We start from the raw sequence: 20200 nt of genomic DNA, 5'->3' as shown, positions 1-20200 counted from the left end.
TTGGTAAGGAAATTTGGCTCAGGATGATTTTGCTTTTTTCCAAGTGTGAGTACCAGGTAATTTTATTGTCTAGTGTTATGCCTAGATAATTAAAATGTGTCACATATTCTAGCTTCTGTTTTTGGACAGTTATATTCTTCTTGCATAATCTAGGTGGATTAACTGCCATATATTTTGTTTTGCTAGAATTCATTTCTATGCCCTTGGAATCACAATAGACACTAAAAGAGTCTAATAGACCTTGAAGGCCCTTCGGAGTCTGTGACACTAAGATAGTGTTGTCCGCAAATGAAAGAGCGGGTACTAAGGTATCACACAGCGCAGCAAGTGACCTTGCTGCTCTGCACTGTGTGATATGGAGAGGGCAGGAATGCGCCATACTTAACAATTTATGGCGCATTCCTGTCCTTTCTCCTGAACTGGTGCACAATTGGCTGCATAGCGCTAAGGCAGGCACCCTAGTGCAAGGGTGCCTGTGTTATAAGTAGGCATTTTCTCTTGTGTGCTGCAGAATGCCAGTATTGGTAAATCTGGGAATGCTTCACCCACACCTACACTCCAACCAAGGAATTCCTTACCATGGCAGAGTAATGAAACACAGCGATTCGCACTGCGTAGCATTACTCTGGAAATATCAAGCCACTCAGGGCCATGCGAGGTGGCCTTTCCTGGCTTGAAAAATCCTATATAGGTTTTCCATCACTCTTGCGCCCCCTTTCCTGGTGCAAGGATGACGCAAAACCTACATGAATATGGCCCCTGTATGTTTAGGTCCATGATGGGTACTTCCTCACCAGAATGTCTGGCAAGGGCACCTTTTTCAGTGTCTTGCATCCCCAACTCATTGCTCCAGCATCTTCTCTTTTTAGATCTTGAATGCAAACCCACCATACACCCCACCACTCCATGTTCCTTGGGGGCTTCACAGATCAGACATGTTTGGTTTTCCAATCCCAAATTACTTCAGGAGTCTATTTGAATACATGTTTTTGTTTAAAGAACACTATAATCATTGCGTGGTACAGGAGGTGAAACTTCAATGCTCTGTTTTTTCTTCCCTTCCTTGAATGACTTCTGTTTCTCTCTGACATGTGTGGTACAGACAGAGAGCACCATCACCTTTTATGACTAATGCATCACGAGGTCCAACTTTCGTCTAGCCTTCAGGACACTATCTCTGTCCATAAATTAGTTACCATAAGTCGCACAATTGATTCCAAGGTCCTTAGAATCCTACAGCAAGGCAGGAAGTGGGAATTATTCCTGTAGAATACATGCGCCACAGGCAAATCCTCTCCTTTCATGACCATGCTGGAGAGGGCATTCTGGCCCCAAAATGCAACAACAAACCTGCACAGAAGCATCTACTCCTCTATTATCATTTATGGATGAAAGACACCTTTGGCAGAGGATCTAGTCGCACATGGACCTAGGAAACTTGGCAGGACTGTCACATCCCTGTTCGCCTCGTCAGCCCTCCCCGTAAGTACGCCATTGGCTTTGTAAAAAAGGAGGTAATTGTTAGTGATTTATGAAGTTGAAAGAGTTGTACTTCACCAACTTCCTAACGTTTTTTAAACCAGCATTTGCAATGCAATAGGTAACGCATTTCCAAGAGTTTAAGCTATTGGCATTGTAAATGACATGCCAATGCCTTTTATTTATCTGTTTTGATATTTAACTCATAAATAAAAGGCATTGTCATTTATAATGCCAATAGCTCAAATTCTTGTAAATGCGAGGACTATTTCATTTCAAAGAAGTGCCCGACATTGTCCTGGGCTGCTTGGAAAGTGAAAGCGCACATGGCGCGATGAATGTTGCATGAAAGCATGTCGTGCCTGCAGTAGGAGAAACTCATTAAAGAAAAGTGGGGCATATTTACAAGGGCTTTATCTCCGCTTTTCTGGCTTACAAAGCCAAAAAAGCGGAGATAAAACCAGCGCCCTATTTACAAGAGGGTGCTAACATGCATAATCTCATGTTAGCACCCTTTTTCCCAATGCCTCACTTTGCATCTCCAATGAGATGCAAAGTGGGCGTTACTGGGCATACCCAAGATGGACTACATTGCAAATATCGCTGATGTTTACAAAACGATATTTACAAGGCAGCCCACATGATTTTAGCACACATTAGATTTTACATAGGGGGTGGATTATGCTGATACGACTCTGTGGGTCGTATCAGCAAGGTTATCGCCCTTTTGCAGGAAACATCGCTGGAAAACCAGTGATGTTTCCTGCAAAAGGGCGATGACCTCGCTATCTCTGGAATTTTTATCGCCCTGGAGTAACGCGTTGTTAATAATGCGCTACCAGGGCAATAAATACCAGAGATAGCCTGCGATAATATAATTATCGCTAAGCACGGCCAGCAATAATTATCGCTGGCCGTTGTTAATATGCCCCATAGTGCTTACAGACTAAATAAGATATACCGTGTAACAACAAAAGTAAAGGAACCAGTCTTCATGGGAGGTTACAAATGAAGACAAGGCGGTACTAAGGAGGGACTAAGAAGCCTATTAACGAATTAGAAGCCAGCATTTAAAAAAGGACAATGACACAAGCCAATTGAAAATATCGGTGGAGAGTGGGGAGAGCTTCAAGTCCATACTCAAATACAGCATGCCTCGCAGTGCATACGCTGCCCAGACTCGACCTAAACAGTGACAACTTCGCAAAGAAGGCAAAATGTAAAGAAAAGTAGCTGGTGAAAAATTCCTAAGCAAATGGAGTTTGAAAGAGCTAAAAGGTGTAAAACCGATGAATTTCAGAATTCTCAAATGCAAAATAATTTGTGTGGATAAAATCTTCGCTAAAACATTTTTGTGAGGAAATGTTTGCTGCTGTTGAGTGTAATGCTGAGAGGCAAGCACATCATGGTAGAAGTTAAAGGAGCATAACACATGAAGAAGCAAGGTGGAGGAACAATCACATATAAAAAACGTATACCATAAGTTTAAAAAAAAGGGATAGCTACCAGAGAGATCAGTGTTGCAAACTGAATTATACAGGTATGCAGCATCTTTTAAGAAAACACATTTGATCTAAAGTAAACAGCAGAAAGAGGTAATTAGAGGATGCAAATATGTGACCAACCCGTTTTCTTGTTGTAGTCTGCTTTATGTTAATCCTCAAAGTATTTAAGGAGGCATTTACATAATTGAAGAATTTTGGTGGGGATGTAGAGGTAATGTAATAATTCCTTTGCAAATAACGCGTTAATCACTTTTTGTATTAACACTCCCCAAGAACTATGTAGCTAGTATAATATTGGTCTGAGTTTTTTGTTCTGCTATATCCTAAAATTTGATTTATAAAGTGGATCTTAAACAAATTGTGTGAATAAAAAAATGCTACCTCTGGGTCGCATAAACTTTTTTGATATATAGTATTTTTCCCCAAAATGTTATTCAACAATTGCTTTCTAAAAAGGCATATTTCTCCTCATAAGAGAGGATGTGTGGCAGAAGACATGGATACATGCTTTTGGTATATGTTCTACAAAATGCTTGCTTGAAAAACATTCACAAAGGCAAACCAAAGAACTCCTTACAGTTTCCCTGTCTAGTTCTTGGGTAATGGTAACCAAGGCCAAAACTTTGGCTAGCCAAAGCAATCATTAAATGTAATGTTCTTATGGAGTATAGTCTTCTCCTACAATGTCATTCTTTAGGTTCTATCCAGCTAGGGTGTCAAACTTTCAGGTAGGTGATGTAGGAACACGTTGGGGTGGGTGTTGTATAAATTAAAAAGGGTGACCAAGTTAGAACACTTGCAGAGTTTGGATTTATTTTAACAGGTTCCGTGGCAGCCTGGAATGATACCTTCTCCAGGATTCACAGAGAAAACAGTTAGCAGGTTTTGTACTCTAAAAATCTCCCAGGACGTTTCAGGTAGGTGATATTATGGACCAAACCCAGCACACATCTGGTCTAATAGTTATCAGAATTGTTTCTACTATACAGAACAAGGCACAAGGCTTAGAGGAGCCAAGGTTTTAGAGCCATATTTATCATTATTTGATGCAGTACATTGCAGCAAGATATCTTGCTGTGCTGTGTCAAATGGAGAGAGCAGGAAAGTGGCATACTAACATATGGTAAGTAAGTAAGTAATAGTTTATTTGCATACTTAATTTAAACCATTGCAATAAAAGCGTTTAAAATTTAAGTCTACATGTAAAAAAAACAATATATCACTACAACCTTTAAATTCAATCTATATACAAACGAAGAATTTATCACCACACACAATTTTTCCTTTCCAATTAAATCATAGGATCCCAGTTTTTTAAACGACCAAGAATGGGTATAATTTCTATTGTAAAATTATTTAAAAGACAATTAAGAATCTAGTCTTGGCAGTTTCTTTTCCTCTACCTTCATGAACTTCACAAAACTACAGTTCAGTTCAGTTCAGACATTGATACATGCTCTTGGTAATGTTCTACAACATGCTTGCTTGAAAAACATTCACAAAGGCAAACCAAAGAACTCCTTATAGTTTCCCTGTCTAGTTCTTGGGGAATGGCAAACAAGGCCAAGACTTTGGCTAGCCAAAGCGATCATTAAATGTAATGTTCTCATGGAGTTTAGTCTTCTCCTACAATGTCATTCTTTAGGTTCTATCCAGCTAGGGTGTCAAACTTTCAGGTAGGTGAAGTAGGAACACGTTGGGGTGGGTGTTGTATAAATTAAAAAGGGTGACCAAGTTAGAAAACTTGCAGAGTTTGCATCTATTTTAACAGGTTCTGTGGCAGTCTCGGATGATACCTTCTCCAGGATTCACGAAGAAAACAGTTTGCAGGTTTTATAGTCTAAAAATCTCCCAGGACGTTTCAGGTAGGTGATATTATGGACCAAACCCGGCACACATCTGGTCTAATAGTTATCAGAATTGTTCCTACTATACAGAACAAGGCACAAGGCTTAGAGGAGCCAAGGTTTTAGAGCCAGATTTATCATTATTTGATGCAGTACATTGCAGCACGAAAACTTGCTGTGCTGTGTCAAATGGAGAGAGCAGGAAAGTGGCATATTTACTAACATATGGTAAGTAAGTAAGTAATAGTTTATTTGCATACTTAATTAAAACCATTGCAATGAAAGCTTTTAAAATGTAAATCTACATGTAAAAAAAACAATATATCACTACAACCTTTAAATTCCATCTATATACAGATGAAGAATGTATCACCATACACAATTTTTCCTTTCCAATTAAATCATAGGATCCCAGTTTTTTAAACGACCGAGAATAGGTATAAGTCCTATTGTACAATTATTTAAAAGACAATTAAGAATCTAGTCTTGGCAGTTTCTTTTCCTCTACCTTCATGAACTTCACAAAACTACAGTTCAGTTCAGTTCAGTTCAGACATTGATACATGCTTTTGGTAATGTTCTACAACATGCTTGCTTGAAAAACATTCACAAAGGCAAAGCAAAGAACTCCTTATAGTTTCCCTGTCTAGTTCTTGGGTAATGGTAACCAAGGCCAAGACTTTGGCTAGCCAAAGCGATCATTAAATGCAAAGTTCTCATGGAGTTTAGTCTTCTCCTACAATGTCATTCTTTAGGTTCTATCCATCTAGGGTGTCAAACTTTCAGGTAGGTGAAGTAGGAACACGTTGGGGTGGGTGTTGTATAAATTAAAAAGGGTGACCAAGTTAGAACACTTGCAGAGTTTGCATCTATTTTAACAGGTTCTGTGGCAGTCTGGAATGATACCTTCTCCAGGATTCACAGAGAAAACAGTTAGCAGGTTTTGTACTCTAAAAATCTCCCAGGACGTTTCAGGTAGGTGATATTATGGACCAAACCCAGCACACATCTGGTCTAATAGTTATCAGAATTGTTCCTACTATACAGAACAAGGCACAAGGCTTAGAGGAGCCAAGGTTTTAGAGCCAGATTTATCATTATTTGATGCCGTACATTGCAGCAAGAAAACTTGCTGTGCTGTGTCCAATGGAGAGAGAAGGAAAGTGGCATATTTACTAACATATGGTAAGTAAGTAAGTAATAGTTTATTTGCATACTTAATTAAAACCATTGCAATAAAAGCTTTTAAAATGTAAGTCTACATGTAAAAAGCAATATATCACTACAACCTTTAAATTCCATCTATATACAAACGAAGAATGTATCACCATACACAATTTTTCCTTCCCAATTAAATCATAGGATCCCAGTTTTTTAAACGACAGAGAATAGGTATAAGTCCTATTGTAAAATTATTTAAAAGACAATTAAGAATATAGTCTTGGCAGTTTCTTTTCCTCTACCTTCATGAACTTCACAAAACTACAGTTCAACTGAGGATCGTGGAGGATAATAATTATCTAAAAGACAATTACGAAACCAGGCTTTAACATTTTTCTTTTCCACTACCATCAAGAACTTCTCAAAACTACAGTTCAGCTGAGAGTCGTGGGCTGCGAAGAATATCTGAACGACAGTCAAGAGTCAAGTCTTGGAATTTTCTTTCCCACTGCCTTCATGAACCTCACAAGACTACAATTCAGCTAAGGATCATGGGGTGCGAAGCAGGCAAGAACTGCCTATCTTCGTGTGCGAATTCCACGTCGGTTAAAATGTTCTTTTAGCAGATTCTTTCGTTCTTCCAGCAATTTGTCAAAGGAACACAGCAAATGCAGCATGTCCTCAGGCACCGTACCACATAAGCGACAGAGGGAGCCCGCCTTATCCTTTAACAAGTGCGGAAGGTGCAAAATACAGGGTAACAGACCCAGCCTGTACTTTCAAATTTTCATTTTAACTATTTTTGAGTAGCACAAACTGGCCAAAATATGCCAAGCTGATCCAAAGGTGTAGTGTATGAGTAACTTACCCACATATACACCGACCCATTTTCAACCTTATCCCTATCCAGTTTCTTCATATTAAAACTTCCCTCACTAGATATGAGATCATTTTAAGGGATATATGACTGTCAATACCCAGAAAGTCGCCCTTCTAGTGGTGTTTGAAGAATCTCTTGAAGAAAAACACACCCAATTAATAGACCCGATGAGGATTCTATCCACCAAACCACACAAATGTAGACAATATACACTGCGACCTGTAAAAGTGTGGTTGAGGGTCTCCAGAACTATCTTCCTTGAGACTCTGGTACACAGACTAATGTGGTTCATTCCCCCTTCTTGATTATTGATTACTGAAAGTAGGAAGCTGAATGAACCTCTGCTTCTTCATTACCATCTTCTGATTTGAACATCCTCTCTGTTCAGCCTTTGCTTGAAGTTCTGAGGATACCATTACTGACATCATGATGTGTGAAGAACAAGTCTACAGTGGTGGCTTTGGGTGGTGTTTGTTCTCGCAATGTACAGAACACATTTTCTGATCATGGATAAAACTGGATGAAGGTACAACCTTGTCACCAATGAGATGAGAACTAGGTCAGGGATCTGTTAACTCTCTATTCAACACTATTACTCTTTAAGACCAAGGATTATCCAGTCTCTTTCAGAATACCAACGAGATAAACACACTCACGAAGACATTGATAAAGGATACATATTACATCCACAGAGATAAGATGAGAATGAGAATGTTTTAGATATAGTCACTGTTTACTCATACATCCCACTGTCACCCTGAAAAGACAAGGAGCCCTATCTATATTTCAGAGGTTTCAGGGTAACACCCCTTTGTACACATCATCAGGGCTCCATTTGTCTTGTCAGTTTCTCATGTTGCACATTGCATCATCAGGGAAAAATCTCACACTGGACATTGGATTGATATCACATGTACAGGGTACAGGTTAGATCGCAACTTGCTGAATAGGCCTTTCAGTTGACGCTCTGGCTCCTCATGGTTTTTTCGTCAAGGCCTTCTCAGGCTCTCTCCTCTTTCACTAGTACAGTCATGCATCTATTCTCAAACTAGCAATGCATGTGAATACCTGCAATAAAATGTCACATTAACAGAAAATGGAAAACAGTAATTTATGCAGTATGGTGAAATACAGGCCTAGTCGGGACACGTTAAAGTATAATCTAAATGGTGCCCATATAATATTAATGTGCACATTTAGACACAAATGAATACAAATTTCTAGTGCATTAGATTCAAATTACATGTTGCGTACAGTAAATCTTTTTTAAAAATCATGTGTAAGTATGGCTAGGAACTACATTTAAATCAAATATATGAAGTATGCTGGCGTGGCTTCTTTGTGAGAGTCGCACTGATGTCATCACAGTGAAAAAAAGTAATGTGATATAATTTCCAGTAATTTCCAGTGTTGTCATCATTATGATAGTTAGCATCTTACACATCTGAAAAATCCTATCTCCTTTTGATCACTGAATGCTGGCAAGCCTGAAATCCTTTACTTTGATATCTCTTTCACTCTTCTACTTTATATTCTTGAAGGCGTGATTCACTCCTCTCTTTTTAAGAAGAGAGAGGTCTTGGAGCTATTGAGGCAGTGCTTAGTTTTAGCCGGGGGTTGCAAGTGGGACCTACCAGCATACATTTGTGGGCATAGGCACTTATTTTTAATCAACAGACTTTGATCCATGGAAAGTGAGAAAGAAAAACACTAAAGAGAGAAATAAGGAGGAATAGAAACACAGAAAAACAGTGATGAAGGGCGAAAGCAAGGATGAAAAAGAACCTTCGATTGAGATAAAGGGGCAGGGAGTGTCTGGTGGTGGATTAAGGAGGGACGAGTGGGAATCAAGACTACACAAATGTGGTATTCGGCACCCCAGGTAGTCATTAGTGCTGGTCTCGGCCTTCTGAGCAAAAACCTTAGTCTCCAGCACTTAGGGCCAGATGTAGGTAAAAGCAGTTTTGCGAGTCCGTAATAGCGATTATTAGGGAATCGCTATTAAGGACTTGAAAAATGCCATGTAGGTAGGAATCACAATATTATTTTGCGGTTCCTAAATATTCCTTAATTGCAAATTGCAAATTTCGATTCACAATCAAGGAATACCTTCCTATTAATTCCTATGGTCCTAGAGGCCCATAGGAATGAATGGGAATTGTGCACGCAATTTGCAAGTACCCAATAGGTACTCGCAAATTGCATGCGCAATTTCAGGGGTGCAAGGGTTCCAGAGGGATACCCTGATGCACCCCTTAAATGTGCATGTGTGCACATGTGGCACATATACATAACCTAAGGGCATGAATGTGTGCCACATGGCACTTTTAAAAAAGCAAAAAAGTGCTTTTTTTAAGGAAATCGCTAATTACCACCAACTTGAAGTTGGTGGTAATTTGCGGTTCCTTAAGGCCAAATCGCACTTTCTTTCGTGCTTCTTACATTGCATTTAAGGAATCGCAAATTTGCGATTCCTTAAATGCAATTGCAAAATAGGGAATCACAAAATGTGCGATTCCTTATTTTGCAAGGGGGTTTTTGTGTGCTACATTGCACACTGCTAATTTACGATCGGAAACGCTGAAATTCTGTGAATTTCAGCGTTTCCGATCGCAAATTGGCTTCCTACATCTTGCCTTTATTCTTTTACAAACGAGGCACTGTTTTGAGCACAGCTTTTTTTTGCTGAATTGTTTTGTGAATGTGATGAATCACTAATAGATGCCCTTCCTGCTCTGGGATTAGATAGGTGGGTGGCACCAATCTGCCAAAACAGAGATGAATGGGATAGTGAAGCGCAATTCTGCCACCTTCTAAGAGCATCTCACATGTCTGGTAAATGGTTACCTTTTCGTTGCTGGTTATTCATTGCAAAGATCACATGCAAATCTTTGTCCACAATACTTCTTTTTAATGTTACATTGGCTGGGAAATCACTGGATATGCCAAGTAAGACCTATATTAGCACTTTCCTTCTTATCTACTTCTATTGTTTTTAGATGTGTCTATTTTATATAATGTATATGATATAAATTCCAATGTAGTTTTACAGCCAATTTTTTACTGTTGCACTAGTCACTTTGTGTATGTGCTGACATATGCATTTGCACGTTGCTTTTACCAATCTTGCTGATGTTGTGCTTCAATAAGAGAAGCAATAAAGTGACTTTAAATGCTTCAAAGAGGCTGAGTGCCTTTGGGAAACTGCACCTTTGATAGATATGAATCCTGTACCTGTTGAGGCACAATACTTTGACAGATTAGAGTCCCATTCCTGTAAAACACAATACATTGATAGTTCTGAATTCCATACTTTTGAGACATGATACTTTGACCACTATAAATGCTACAGCTGTCAGGCATGATACTACATTGACAGTTGTGTATACCGTGCCTATGTGCCATGATACTTTGACAGTTGTGAATTACAAATCTGTAAGACACAATGCTTTGCCAGCTGTCAATTCCGTACATTGGCGACATGATACTTTGAAAGTTGTGAATTCCATAATACCATACTTTTGAGGCATGTGACTTTGACTGTTGTGAATTCTGAATATCAGCAGAGAATAGTACTTGTGCTAGCTTGCATCCGCCTTCAATACAATGGGGAAATGTACTATTTGAGCCAGGTTACATCTCAAAAGTGGCACAAATCGGTGCAAACAGTTAATTTGGGATTTACTTTCCAGAGCAAAATTTTATTTTCATTGGAAAGTACCCCTAAAGTCACGCAGAGTAGCACCACAGTTTATTTGCATTACATTGCATCAAACGGATGTTCCGTGGATGGTATATGGATATTCCTATGCAACTACCCTTGAGTTTTGGCACAAATCCATATCTACTAAACATAGTAAACAGGGTTTAGCAACAAAAATAACACATCTTCAAGGCAGGCATTAAATAGCGGAAATATTTTCAATCTGTTTAACTTTTCCAACATTTCATGAATGCTGTATTGTACAGCATACAACAATTGTGGGAATAGTTTTAAACTATGTTAAAGCTTAGTATTTTGTACTGGAAGAGTTTGTGCTTGATGTTTAGCATAGTTGTTTTACTGGAAGGATGGTGCATGGGTCTGTATGTGTGTGGAAAACAGCAAGCTCAAAGAGCTCCTCACAGGAAGATACAGAAACAGAACCATATCTTAGGAGATATGGGAATATCCCATTCTCTCGCTCTCTCTTTCAACACAGCATAGAACAACAAATTTGATTGCTACACTGCATTGCATGACATGTTAGTAAGTTTGTGTCAGGGTGAAAATGCGCCTATTTGTTTTTCCAATGAGTTCTAAAAGTCATACAGCGGGTGAATGAAGCTTTGGAACTGTCAACAGAAACTGCTGATGTGACCTGACTTACGAAAACAAGAACATGAACTATGTTGGCTGCATATAAACCCCATTTGGGACAAGAGGTCTGATCATAAGCATGACCGTCTTTATCACTGGTGGCATCTGGTGCGACAATCTTTTTTGGTGCCCCCCACCATGAACTTCTTCTCCACAAATTCCTTCACTACCTCTCTCCAGCAGTGCCCCTCTCCTCTCCATTGCCACTCCCTGGCATACATTTCAATTTTCAAAGTGCTACTCGTGGTTCACTCACACTCAGTTTTGTGATCTCCATGGTGCACATTCTCTGCAACAGGCAAATCATCCCTAGGCGCTACTGTATGATGAACAAAAACTGCCACTAAACAAAATTCCTATCTCTCACTAGCACTAACATTAATCACCAAAGATATGTTGAAATTTTTATAGTTGCCTGAAAACTGCTGGGCTCACAAGAACGCTCACATTCTTTTAAACCCATAAGTTATTTTTAAACACAGGTCCCCCCACCAAAGTCAGCCCCAGGTGCGACTGCGCCAATCGCCCCACCCAAAAGCCGGCCCTACTGCAGAGTGCAGTCCAGCAGAGTGGCAGTCCAGCAGCACCGCAGTCCTTCTTCCTAGTAGAGTATCCACAGGTCCAGAAGTGCACTCCAGTGGTGGTGTCTGAGGTAAAGTATGTGTACCCAGTGGTGCATTTGAAGTGGGGGAGAGGCCTCTAGAGATTTGAAGTCCTCAGGCATCCTGCCTCCCCTGTCATGGGTTCAGAATTTCTACAAGGAGTATGCATCGCTTTATGTGGAGGCAGAACATAGCCCATTCAGGTGCAAGTGGGGCTATGCCCAGCTCCTTATTGCCATCCTGCCATTGATGATCCATCCAGACACACCTAGACCCCCTATTGTGATGGCGGTCTAGGAGGAATACACAAACCTCAATTGTCAGCTACACCCAGTCATGTAATCACAGTTAATGCCAACTTTCTAACAATTGCATTTTTGGCATTACAATTTAAAGTCTGACTTCACAATAAATTAGAATTTTAAATTATGATTCCAGAGACACTAAACATGACCTGCATACCTCTTCCCTTTTGGAAATTATACTTATGAAGTGTAAAAAGTCAAATTCAGTGTTATGCAATGGGAGAGATAAGCCTTACAGTAGTGAATAACGAATTTAAGGTTTTGTCACTACCAGAACATGCTAAATCTAAATGTACATGTCCTACTTTTTATATAGACTGCACCCTGCCCTCTGGGCTGTCCAGGTCCTACCCAAGGGGTGCGTTATATGTACTTACAAGGAAGGGTTAGACCTTGCAAAAGGTTTATTTTGCCAGTTTGAAATGGCAGTTTAAAACTTCACACACAGGCTCTACAATTGTAGGTCTGAGACTTGTTTAAATGGCTTTTTTATAAGTGGGTGGCACACTCAGTGCTGCAGGCCCACTAGTGGCATTTAATTTACAGGCCCTGGATACCTGTAGTACAACTTTACTTAGGACGTATAAGTAAACTAAATATGCCAATTGGGGATAAGCCAATATTGCTGTGTTTAGAGGAGAGAGCACAAGTACTTTAGTATTGGTAAAGTGCACAGAGTCCTATGGCCAGCAAAAATTAGATCAGCACAAAAATGGAGGAGGCAGGCAAAAAGTTGAAGGGAAGACCACCCTAAGGCTGACAGGTATAACACATAGGCCCTCATAATAATGTCAGTCGGACCGCAACTGATGGCTTGTCGGTTGCGGTCCGACCGACATCTATTGCTGAGGTCCAACCACTGCATTATCATGCGCATCGTTGGAGGAAGCATGCAGAGGGAGTGACCGACGATTTCGATGGGCTCAAGGAGCCTGTCCGACCATCGATCGGAATGTAATCCCCTACAATGGGGCTTACCTGCTCAGCCTCTGCTGTAGGGATTACGATGTCCCTTTCAGGCAGCCTTTCAATGGCGTCTTCTGCAATACACATAGAAAGAGGAAAATGCCTCTCAGGATTGTTTTTGTGCAGGAAGTTGTCCCTTTCTGCACAAACACAATCCTGCCTACAGTTCAGGCACCCTTGCACCATGATGCAAGGATGCCTACGTTGATGCTAGGCAGCAAAATGTGTGCCAGCACTAGGAAAGGAAAGTAATGCTCCGCATAATGGTAAATAAGATGTATTGCTGCTCTTTCCCATTCACACAGTGCAGCAATGTGGCTTGATGCATGTGCTGTGTGAATGAATTATAAATCTGCCCCTCAATACTTATGTGTGGTCTCAATGTCTTATATAACGAAGTTGCCAAACCAACTATGTCCTGGTCTCTGATTAGCAGACAAATCTAGGCCTAGACGGAAGAGTTTAGGCCAGCCTGCATTGGTCAGTCCTCAATGGAGGGTACTGGGTTTGAAAGGTGAATTGGAGGGTACTCTGAAGTTGGTGTTCTGGCCCAATGGTCCTCCTGGCTTGGCAGAGTTACAGAAATCAAATGGCGGGGTGACCCTGATTGGTTTTTGATGGAAGGGTTGTGGCGTACCTTCTGCCTGGGTCCAGGGCCGGATTAGCCGAAGCAGGCACTGGGCGTTTCCCCGGGGGCCGCCAGGGTGGGGTCAGTTTTGGGCCTCAGGGAGGCCCTTTTTGTTACCAGGGGCCAGTTTTGCATAATTGCTGCAATACGGGCCTCTGTAACAAAAGCTGCAGTGGTGAGACGGTAGTGGTGCAGAGTGGTGCTTCCAACTAGACCCCGCCACCGGGGGCCAGCCGAGCTGTTTTGCCAGGGCCAGTTTTGGTTCCCAGTCCGATCCTGTCTGGGTTTCAGGTGTTGGAGTGGGTCACAGAAGGTCTTGGTCCATGCCAGGACTACTTTCTTTTAGGCAGGGCAGGACATATTTGCGGCATATGGAATTGAAGAAGTGGTTTTAAGCAGCCGTCTCTGAAAGCAAAGTCTCCTGTCCACCTCTGGGCTGGTTAGCTCCATGCTTTGTCCTGCTGCAACCTTTTGATTAGATGCTGCAGGTAGTGAGCACTGTAACATACAGTTGCAATTTATCTTTCTCACTTGGCAAAAGTAGGCATTGAAGACAAGAGGCAGGAAGGAAAGCGTTCATTGTCACTCGCCTTTCATCCAGAAACCCCCACCTTGCTGGCTGGATGAAAAAGGAGTGAAGGCAGAGTCTTGAAGTACCAACCCCCCAGGCCTCCTATTTTTAGTGCCATCTTAAGGTTTTTGGGGGACCCAGCAAAGATATATTTTGGGGGCCCCTGTTGTAACATACCAGTTTGTTCCATTCTAGGATGGACACAGTAAGGATGACTTCTTGGATGCTTAGTAGACCAGTGCATAATATTAAAACATATGCACATAGTGGTTGAGCATGTAGCTTTCATTGATGAATCTCTGTAATCACAATAAAATCTCTTTTGGCCACTGGCACTCTAGCAGCAATAGTGAAAATCAAAGCACTATGCTGAGGACGTTGTCTGTTATATTTGGTGGTCTAAAAGAAATTTCTGCTTGTTAGACCTGGCACCATTGGCGTGGGTTTCCCCTGTATTTTTGCCAGTGCCTCCAGTGTTTTTGCTGTGTGTTGGACTTCATTTTACTCGTCTAGATGCTTTGGGCACTTTGCCACTGCTGTTCACTGCCAAAGTGCAAGTGCTCCCTTTGTAAATTGTTGTTATGGATTGGTGTTTCCATAATTGGCTATTTGATTTACTAGTCAGTCTCAAGTGGAGTGCACCATGTGGGCCCAGGGCCTGTAAATTAAATGCTGCTAATGGGCTTGCCTGGCAGTTCGGGCTGGACTGTTTCCATTAGGCACAGGGTCAAGACTGATTTGCATATGGCTGGGTCCAAACTGGAATGGCATAGTGAGCAAAATAAATATGGATTTAGGCCCAGATGTCTGTACTGGAGTGAATGTATGACATTGTTCTGCATTCTGTCCATCAATTGTTCTTTTCGCATTTGTCACCCCGAGTGGGACGGGTATGCCCAGACGTGGGTCCCGTGCTCTCCATGCCACTGGACTCAAGCTATCCTGGCTGAAGAGGGGTGAAACCCCGAAACCGTTCCTAGGATGCTTGTTTTCAGTCTAGGGAGGACCTGGCTAGGCAGTTCGGGCTGGATTGTTCCCATTGGGTGCAGGGTCAAGACTGATTGGCATATGGCTGGGTCCAAACTGGAATGGCATGGTGAGCAAAAAAACGATGGATTTAGGCCCAGATCTCTGTACTCAGGTGAATGTATGACATTGTTCTGCATTCTGTCCATCAATTGTTATTTTTGCATTTGTCACCCCGAGTGGGACAGGTATCCCCAGATGTGGGTCCCGTGCTCTCCATGCCGCTGGACTCAAGCTATCCTGGCTGAAGAGGGATGAAACCCCGAAACCGGTCCTAGGATGCTTGTTTTCAGTCCAGGGAGGACCTGGCCTGGCAGTTCGGGCTGGACTGTTCCAAATGGGCGCAGGGTCATGACTGATTTGCATATGGCTGGGTCCAAACTGGAATGGAATGGTGAGCAAAAAAACGATGGATTTAGACCCAGATCTCTGTATTGGGGTGAATGTATGACATTGTTCTGCATTCTGTCCATCAATTGTTTTTTTGCATTTGTCACCCCGAATGGGACGGGTATGCCCAGACGTAGGTCCCGTGCTCTCCATGCCACTGGACTCAAGCGATTCTCCCTGAAGAGAGCTAAAATCCCAAAACCGGTCCTAGGATGCTTGTTTTCAGTCCAGGGAGGACCTGGCCTGGCAGTTTGGGCTGGACTGTTCCCATTGGGTGCAGGGTCAAGACTGATTTGCACATGACTGGGTCCAAACTGGAATGGCATGGTGAGCAAAAAACGATGGACTTAGGCCCAGATCTCAGTACTGGGGTGAATGTATGACATTGTTTTGCATTCTGTCCATCAATTGTTCTTTTTCATTTCTCACCCTGAGTGGGATGGGTATGCCCAGACGTGGGTCCCGTGCTCTCCGTTCCACTGGACTCAAGCTATCCTGGCTGAAGAGGGGTGAAACCCCAAAACCGGTTCTAGGATGCTTGTTTTCAGTCCAGGGAGGACCTGGCCTGGCAGTTCGGGCTGGACTGTTCCCATTGGGCGCAGGGTGAAGACTGATCTGCATACGGCTGGGCTCAAACCGGAATGGCATGGTGAGCAAAAAAACAATGGATTTAGGCCAAGATCTCTACACTGGGGTGAATGTATGACGTTGTTCTGCATTCTGTCTATCACTTGTTTTTTTTGCTAATGGGCTTGCAGCACTGATTGTGCCACCCACATAAGCAGCCTGTAAATGTAACTCAGGCCTGCCATTACAGTGCCTGTGTGCAGTCTAGTACTGCCATGTCGACTCAGGCCTTACCCTTCCCTTTTCTTACATGTTAGTCACCCCAAGGTAGGCGTACGGTACCTCTGTGGGCAGGGTGCCGTGTATGTGAAAGGTAGGTCATGCCCTGATGTGTGTGGCATGCCCTGATAGTGAAATACTGCCAATTTCGTTTTTCACTATTGCAAGCTATCTGTTCCCGTAGGATAGAATGGGGAGTTTGCTTATAACATCTTATAAGCATAACTACCCCTGGAGACAAGATAGGAAAATAAAGTTTAATATGCCTGATCTCAGAATGTTAAAATGCATCTTTTAATGAGAGTGTTACATTTTCTGTTTGACAATGCCACTTTTAGAAAGTAGGTGTTTTTTTGCTAGCCATCCAGTGTACCTCAGCTAGGATGTATATTGACTGTCTGGCTTTGGAGTGACAGGGGCTGGGGAGGTGCAGTGGCTCCAGAGAGTCTGGATGTGTCAGCCCTGGGATGATTAGACCTGGGCTGCATTTAGAGTAGGGGGGAGAGTTAATTTCACCTGAAAGGGCCTGGTCTGCCAAGGACAATGCTGTCTCCACCTCCTGCCAGGAAGCTGCAGCAGACAGGACATAACTGGTTTTGACTGAGCACAGGGCTTCTGTGCCATCAGAGAACAAAGGATTTTATAGAATAAATATTGGGGCCCAGGCCCCAGACTTTTAGATCACTTCTGGGAATCAAGAGGAACCTTTGTCAATGAGAAGAGCCGGAGAAGCTGCGAAGGAATACTGGCCCTGTGCTGTTTGCTGTCTCGGGTTGGCCTGCAGTGGCTACTTGCTGCCAAGAAAAGGAGAAAAGGACTTTGCTGTTTGCTATGTCCCCCGCTTGAGGAAGATCTCCAAGGCCTTGAATTGAGCTTTCCTCCTCTTCTGAAGTCTCAGGGACACAAAGACTTCACCCCCAGTCTCTTCTGAACTCCTTTGCTGGGAGTTCTGACCTGCTGTGAGGCGCCTGCCAATGTTCTGGGCCTCTGGAGGTTATCTTGGGGCTGGAAACTGGAAGAACTGTCAAAATCGAAACATCAATGCAGCGCCTGCTTGCGACTGAAGTGTCTGTCACGCAACAAATCCTGTGCATCGATCTCCGACATCCGAGATTGCCGCATCCATTCTGACGCTGGCCCGGTTGGAGAAGAACCGGCGCATCGTACCGGATTGTCACGCATCGCATCAAAGCACCAAGTCTCTCGCATTGTTGGGGGACACAGTAAGAAACTGACGCATCACCTACCGATGCAGTGAGAAACCGACGCATCACCTCCTCTCTGGTAAGGAACCGATGGATCACCTCCCCTGCGCAGCAGTAAGGAACCGACGCATCACCGTCCCCGGAGCAAGAACCAACGCGTCACCTTCCCTGAGTGTAAGGAACCAATGCACACCTTCCCTGTGGCCCTTTTTGCTAGCATTTTTCAACGCATCCATGATACTTTGTGTAAAAGTGTTGCATCTCACATTTTCTTGGAACTGAACTGTTTCTACCTTTTAAGAATAATATTTTTAATACTGTATGGTGGATTTTTTTCGTTTGGTCTAGTTTTGGTTTAGATAAGGAATACTTATTTTTCTAAACTGGTGTGGTGTCCATTTGTAGTGTTTTCACTGTATTAGTGTATGTGTTCACGAATACTTTACACACTGCCTCTGAGATAAGTCTGTCTGCTTGTGCCAAGCTACCAAGGGGGTGAGCTGGGGTTATTTTAGAAGTATATCCCCCTAATCCTGACTAGAAGCAAGGGACCCTATTTGGACAAAGTTACCTACTTCTGCCAACTAGAGACCCATTTTTCGAACACTGCTTCATTCACTTCCCCTGTCTAGTCCCTTCTTTCCTTCTCTGGCTCGATAGTGAGCTCCATTTCTGCTGGGTTAACATAATGGAGAGGACAGCAAGGAAATGAGAATGCCACAGTGAGATGTAAAAAAGGGAGAAAAGGGAGGTGGAGACATATATGATGTAGAGAGATAGGTGAGATACACATATATGGTAGAAACAGAATGGTGAGGAGTCCAGAAAGATAGATATGGAGAGGAGGAGGTAGATGGAAAAAGGGAACTAGAGTGATAGATAAGATTTGGAGTGAGGTACAGAGGTAGATCTGGATGGAGATATGATAATGGAATGTATGGGATGTAAATAGCGGCGTGGGGTACACAGAGGGGTGAAGTAGACAGAAATGTAGTGTAGAAGGAGGGCTGAGTAAGAAAGGGCTGGGGATGGAAGGCTGTAGAGGGATGTAAACAGACAAAAAGATGAGTCAGGAGTATACAGAAATGCAAGATACAGACAGCTGTGAGGTAGAGAGAGGATCATAATGAGACGCGGGGTACAGAAAGATTAGGTAGAGTAGACAATGAGGTAGAGAGAATGGTAGAGAGAGTAGATTGCGAGGGGTGATTGTTACAAAAAGAGATTATTTCCACTTACTCTCATTCCTATCTCCTCTTTTAACTCTCTCCCCCCATCCTGTACCACAACTGTACTGTTTCTCCATCCATCGATTGTATGATACAGGCACATGGCTAAACCACGCGTGCCTCTACAATGCTGCCCTAACCACGAATGCGTCTGAACAACACATTCCTTTACCATGCATGAATTTACCACACATGCCTTTACCACGCACTTTTGTATTAAAGGCATAACTGGTAAGGAGACATGTGTGGTAAAATTCACAGCTGAACCCCCCCCCCCCCTGAGCCCTAAAAACCAACCTGAGCCCTAAAAACTACCTTGCCCCCCTGAGACCTAAAATCTAACCTGAGCCCTAATACCTACAGTGACACTCCAAGCCCTAAAAAGTACCCTGACCCCCAGCCCAAAACCTACCTTGCCCCCCTGAACCCTAAAAACAGCCCCAACCTCCCCTGAGCCTAAAAACTACCTGACCCCCCTGAGCCCTGACAACTATCAACCCGAGCCCTAGACCCACCCCCCTGAGCCCCAAAACTTAACCCAACCCCCGAGCCCTAAAGAGTACCGATCCTCCCTAATCCACAAAGTCTACCCAACCCCCCTTAGCCCTAAAATGAACCCTGACCCCACGAGCCCTAAAAGCTTCCCTAAACCCCCCTAGCCCTGAAAACAACCCGACCCACCACCCTAAAAACTACCCTCAACCCCCAAAACCCGGCCCTAGCTCCACTTACTTCACAGCGTCCTCTCTTGATCCTTCCTGGTCCTGGGCCTGCCGATTCCAGCTTCTAGACCACACATATGCCTTAACCACACATATGCATGGTTAAGGCAAAAGTGTAGTTAACCCCTTCCATGCTCATGACGGAACGGTTCCGTCATCAGCGTCGGTGCTCCGGTGCTGATGACGGAACATTTCCGTCATGAGTCAATGTGATTTATGACCCTTCAGCACTGCAGCGAACTTCGCGCAGCACTGAAGAGGTTAAGGCAAACGTGGATTTGCTTGCGGCGAAATGGCACATGTGTCTTAGCTGGCATTGTAAAGGGTGCTTCACCCATCCAGCATGTTCTCTTTCTAATCTTCACTTTTCCTGCCTTTCTGTGCCTCTTTCCATAGCACTGTTCTCTTCCCCCTCTTGTTCCTATCTATCATATAGCTCACTTGCTCTGCCTACCTCTTTCCCATCAGCCTCTCCTCT

The sequence above is a fragment of the Lissotriton helveticus genome, chromosome 9 (genome assembly GCF_964261635.1).
Source record: "Lissotriton helveticus chromosome 9, aLisHel1.1, whole genome shotgun sequence".
In the NCBI taxonomy this organism is placed as follows: Eukaryota; Metazoa; Chordata; class Amphibia; order Caudata; family Salamandridae; genus Lissotriton; species Lissotriton helveticus.
The sequence above is the reverse complement of the archived record's forward strand: the minus strand, read 5'-3'. Positions refer to the sequence as shown.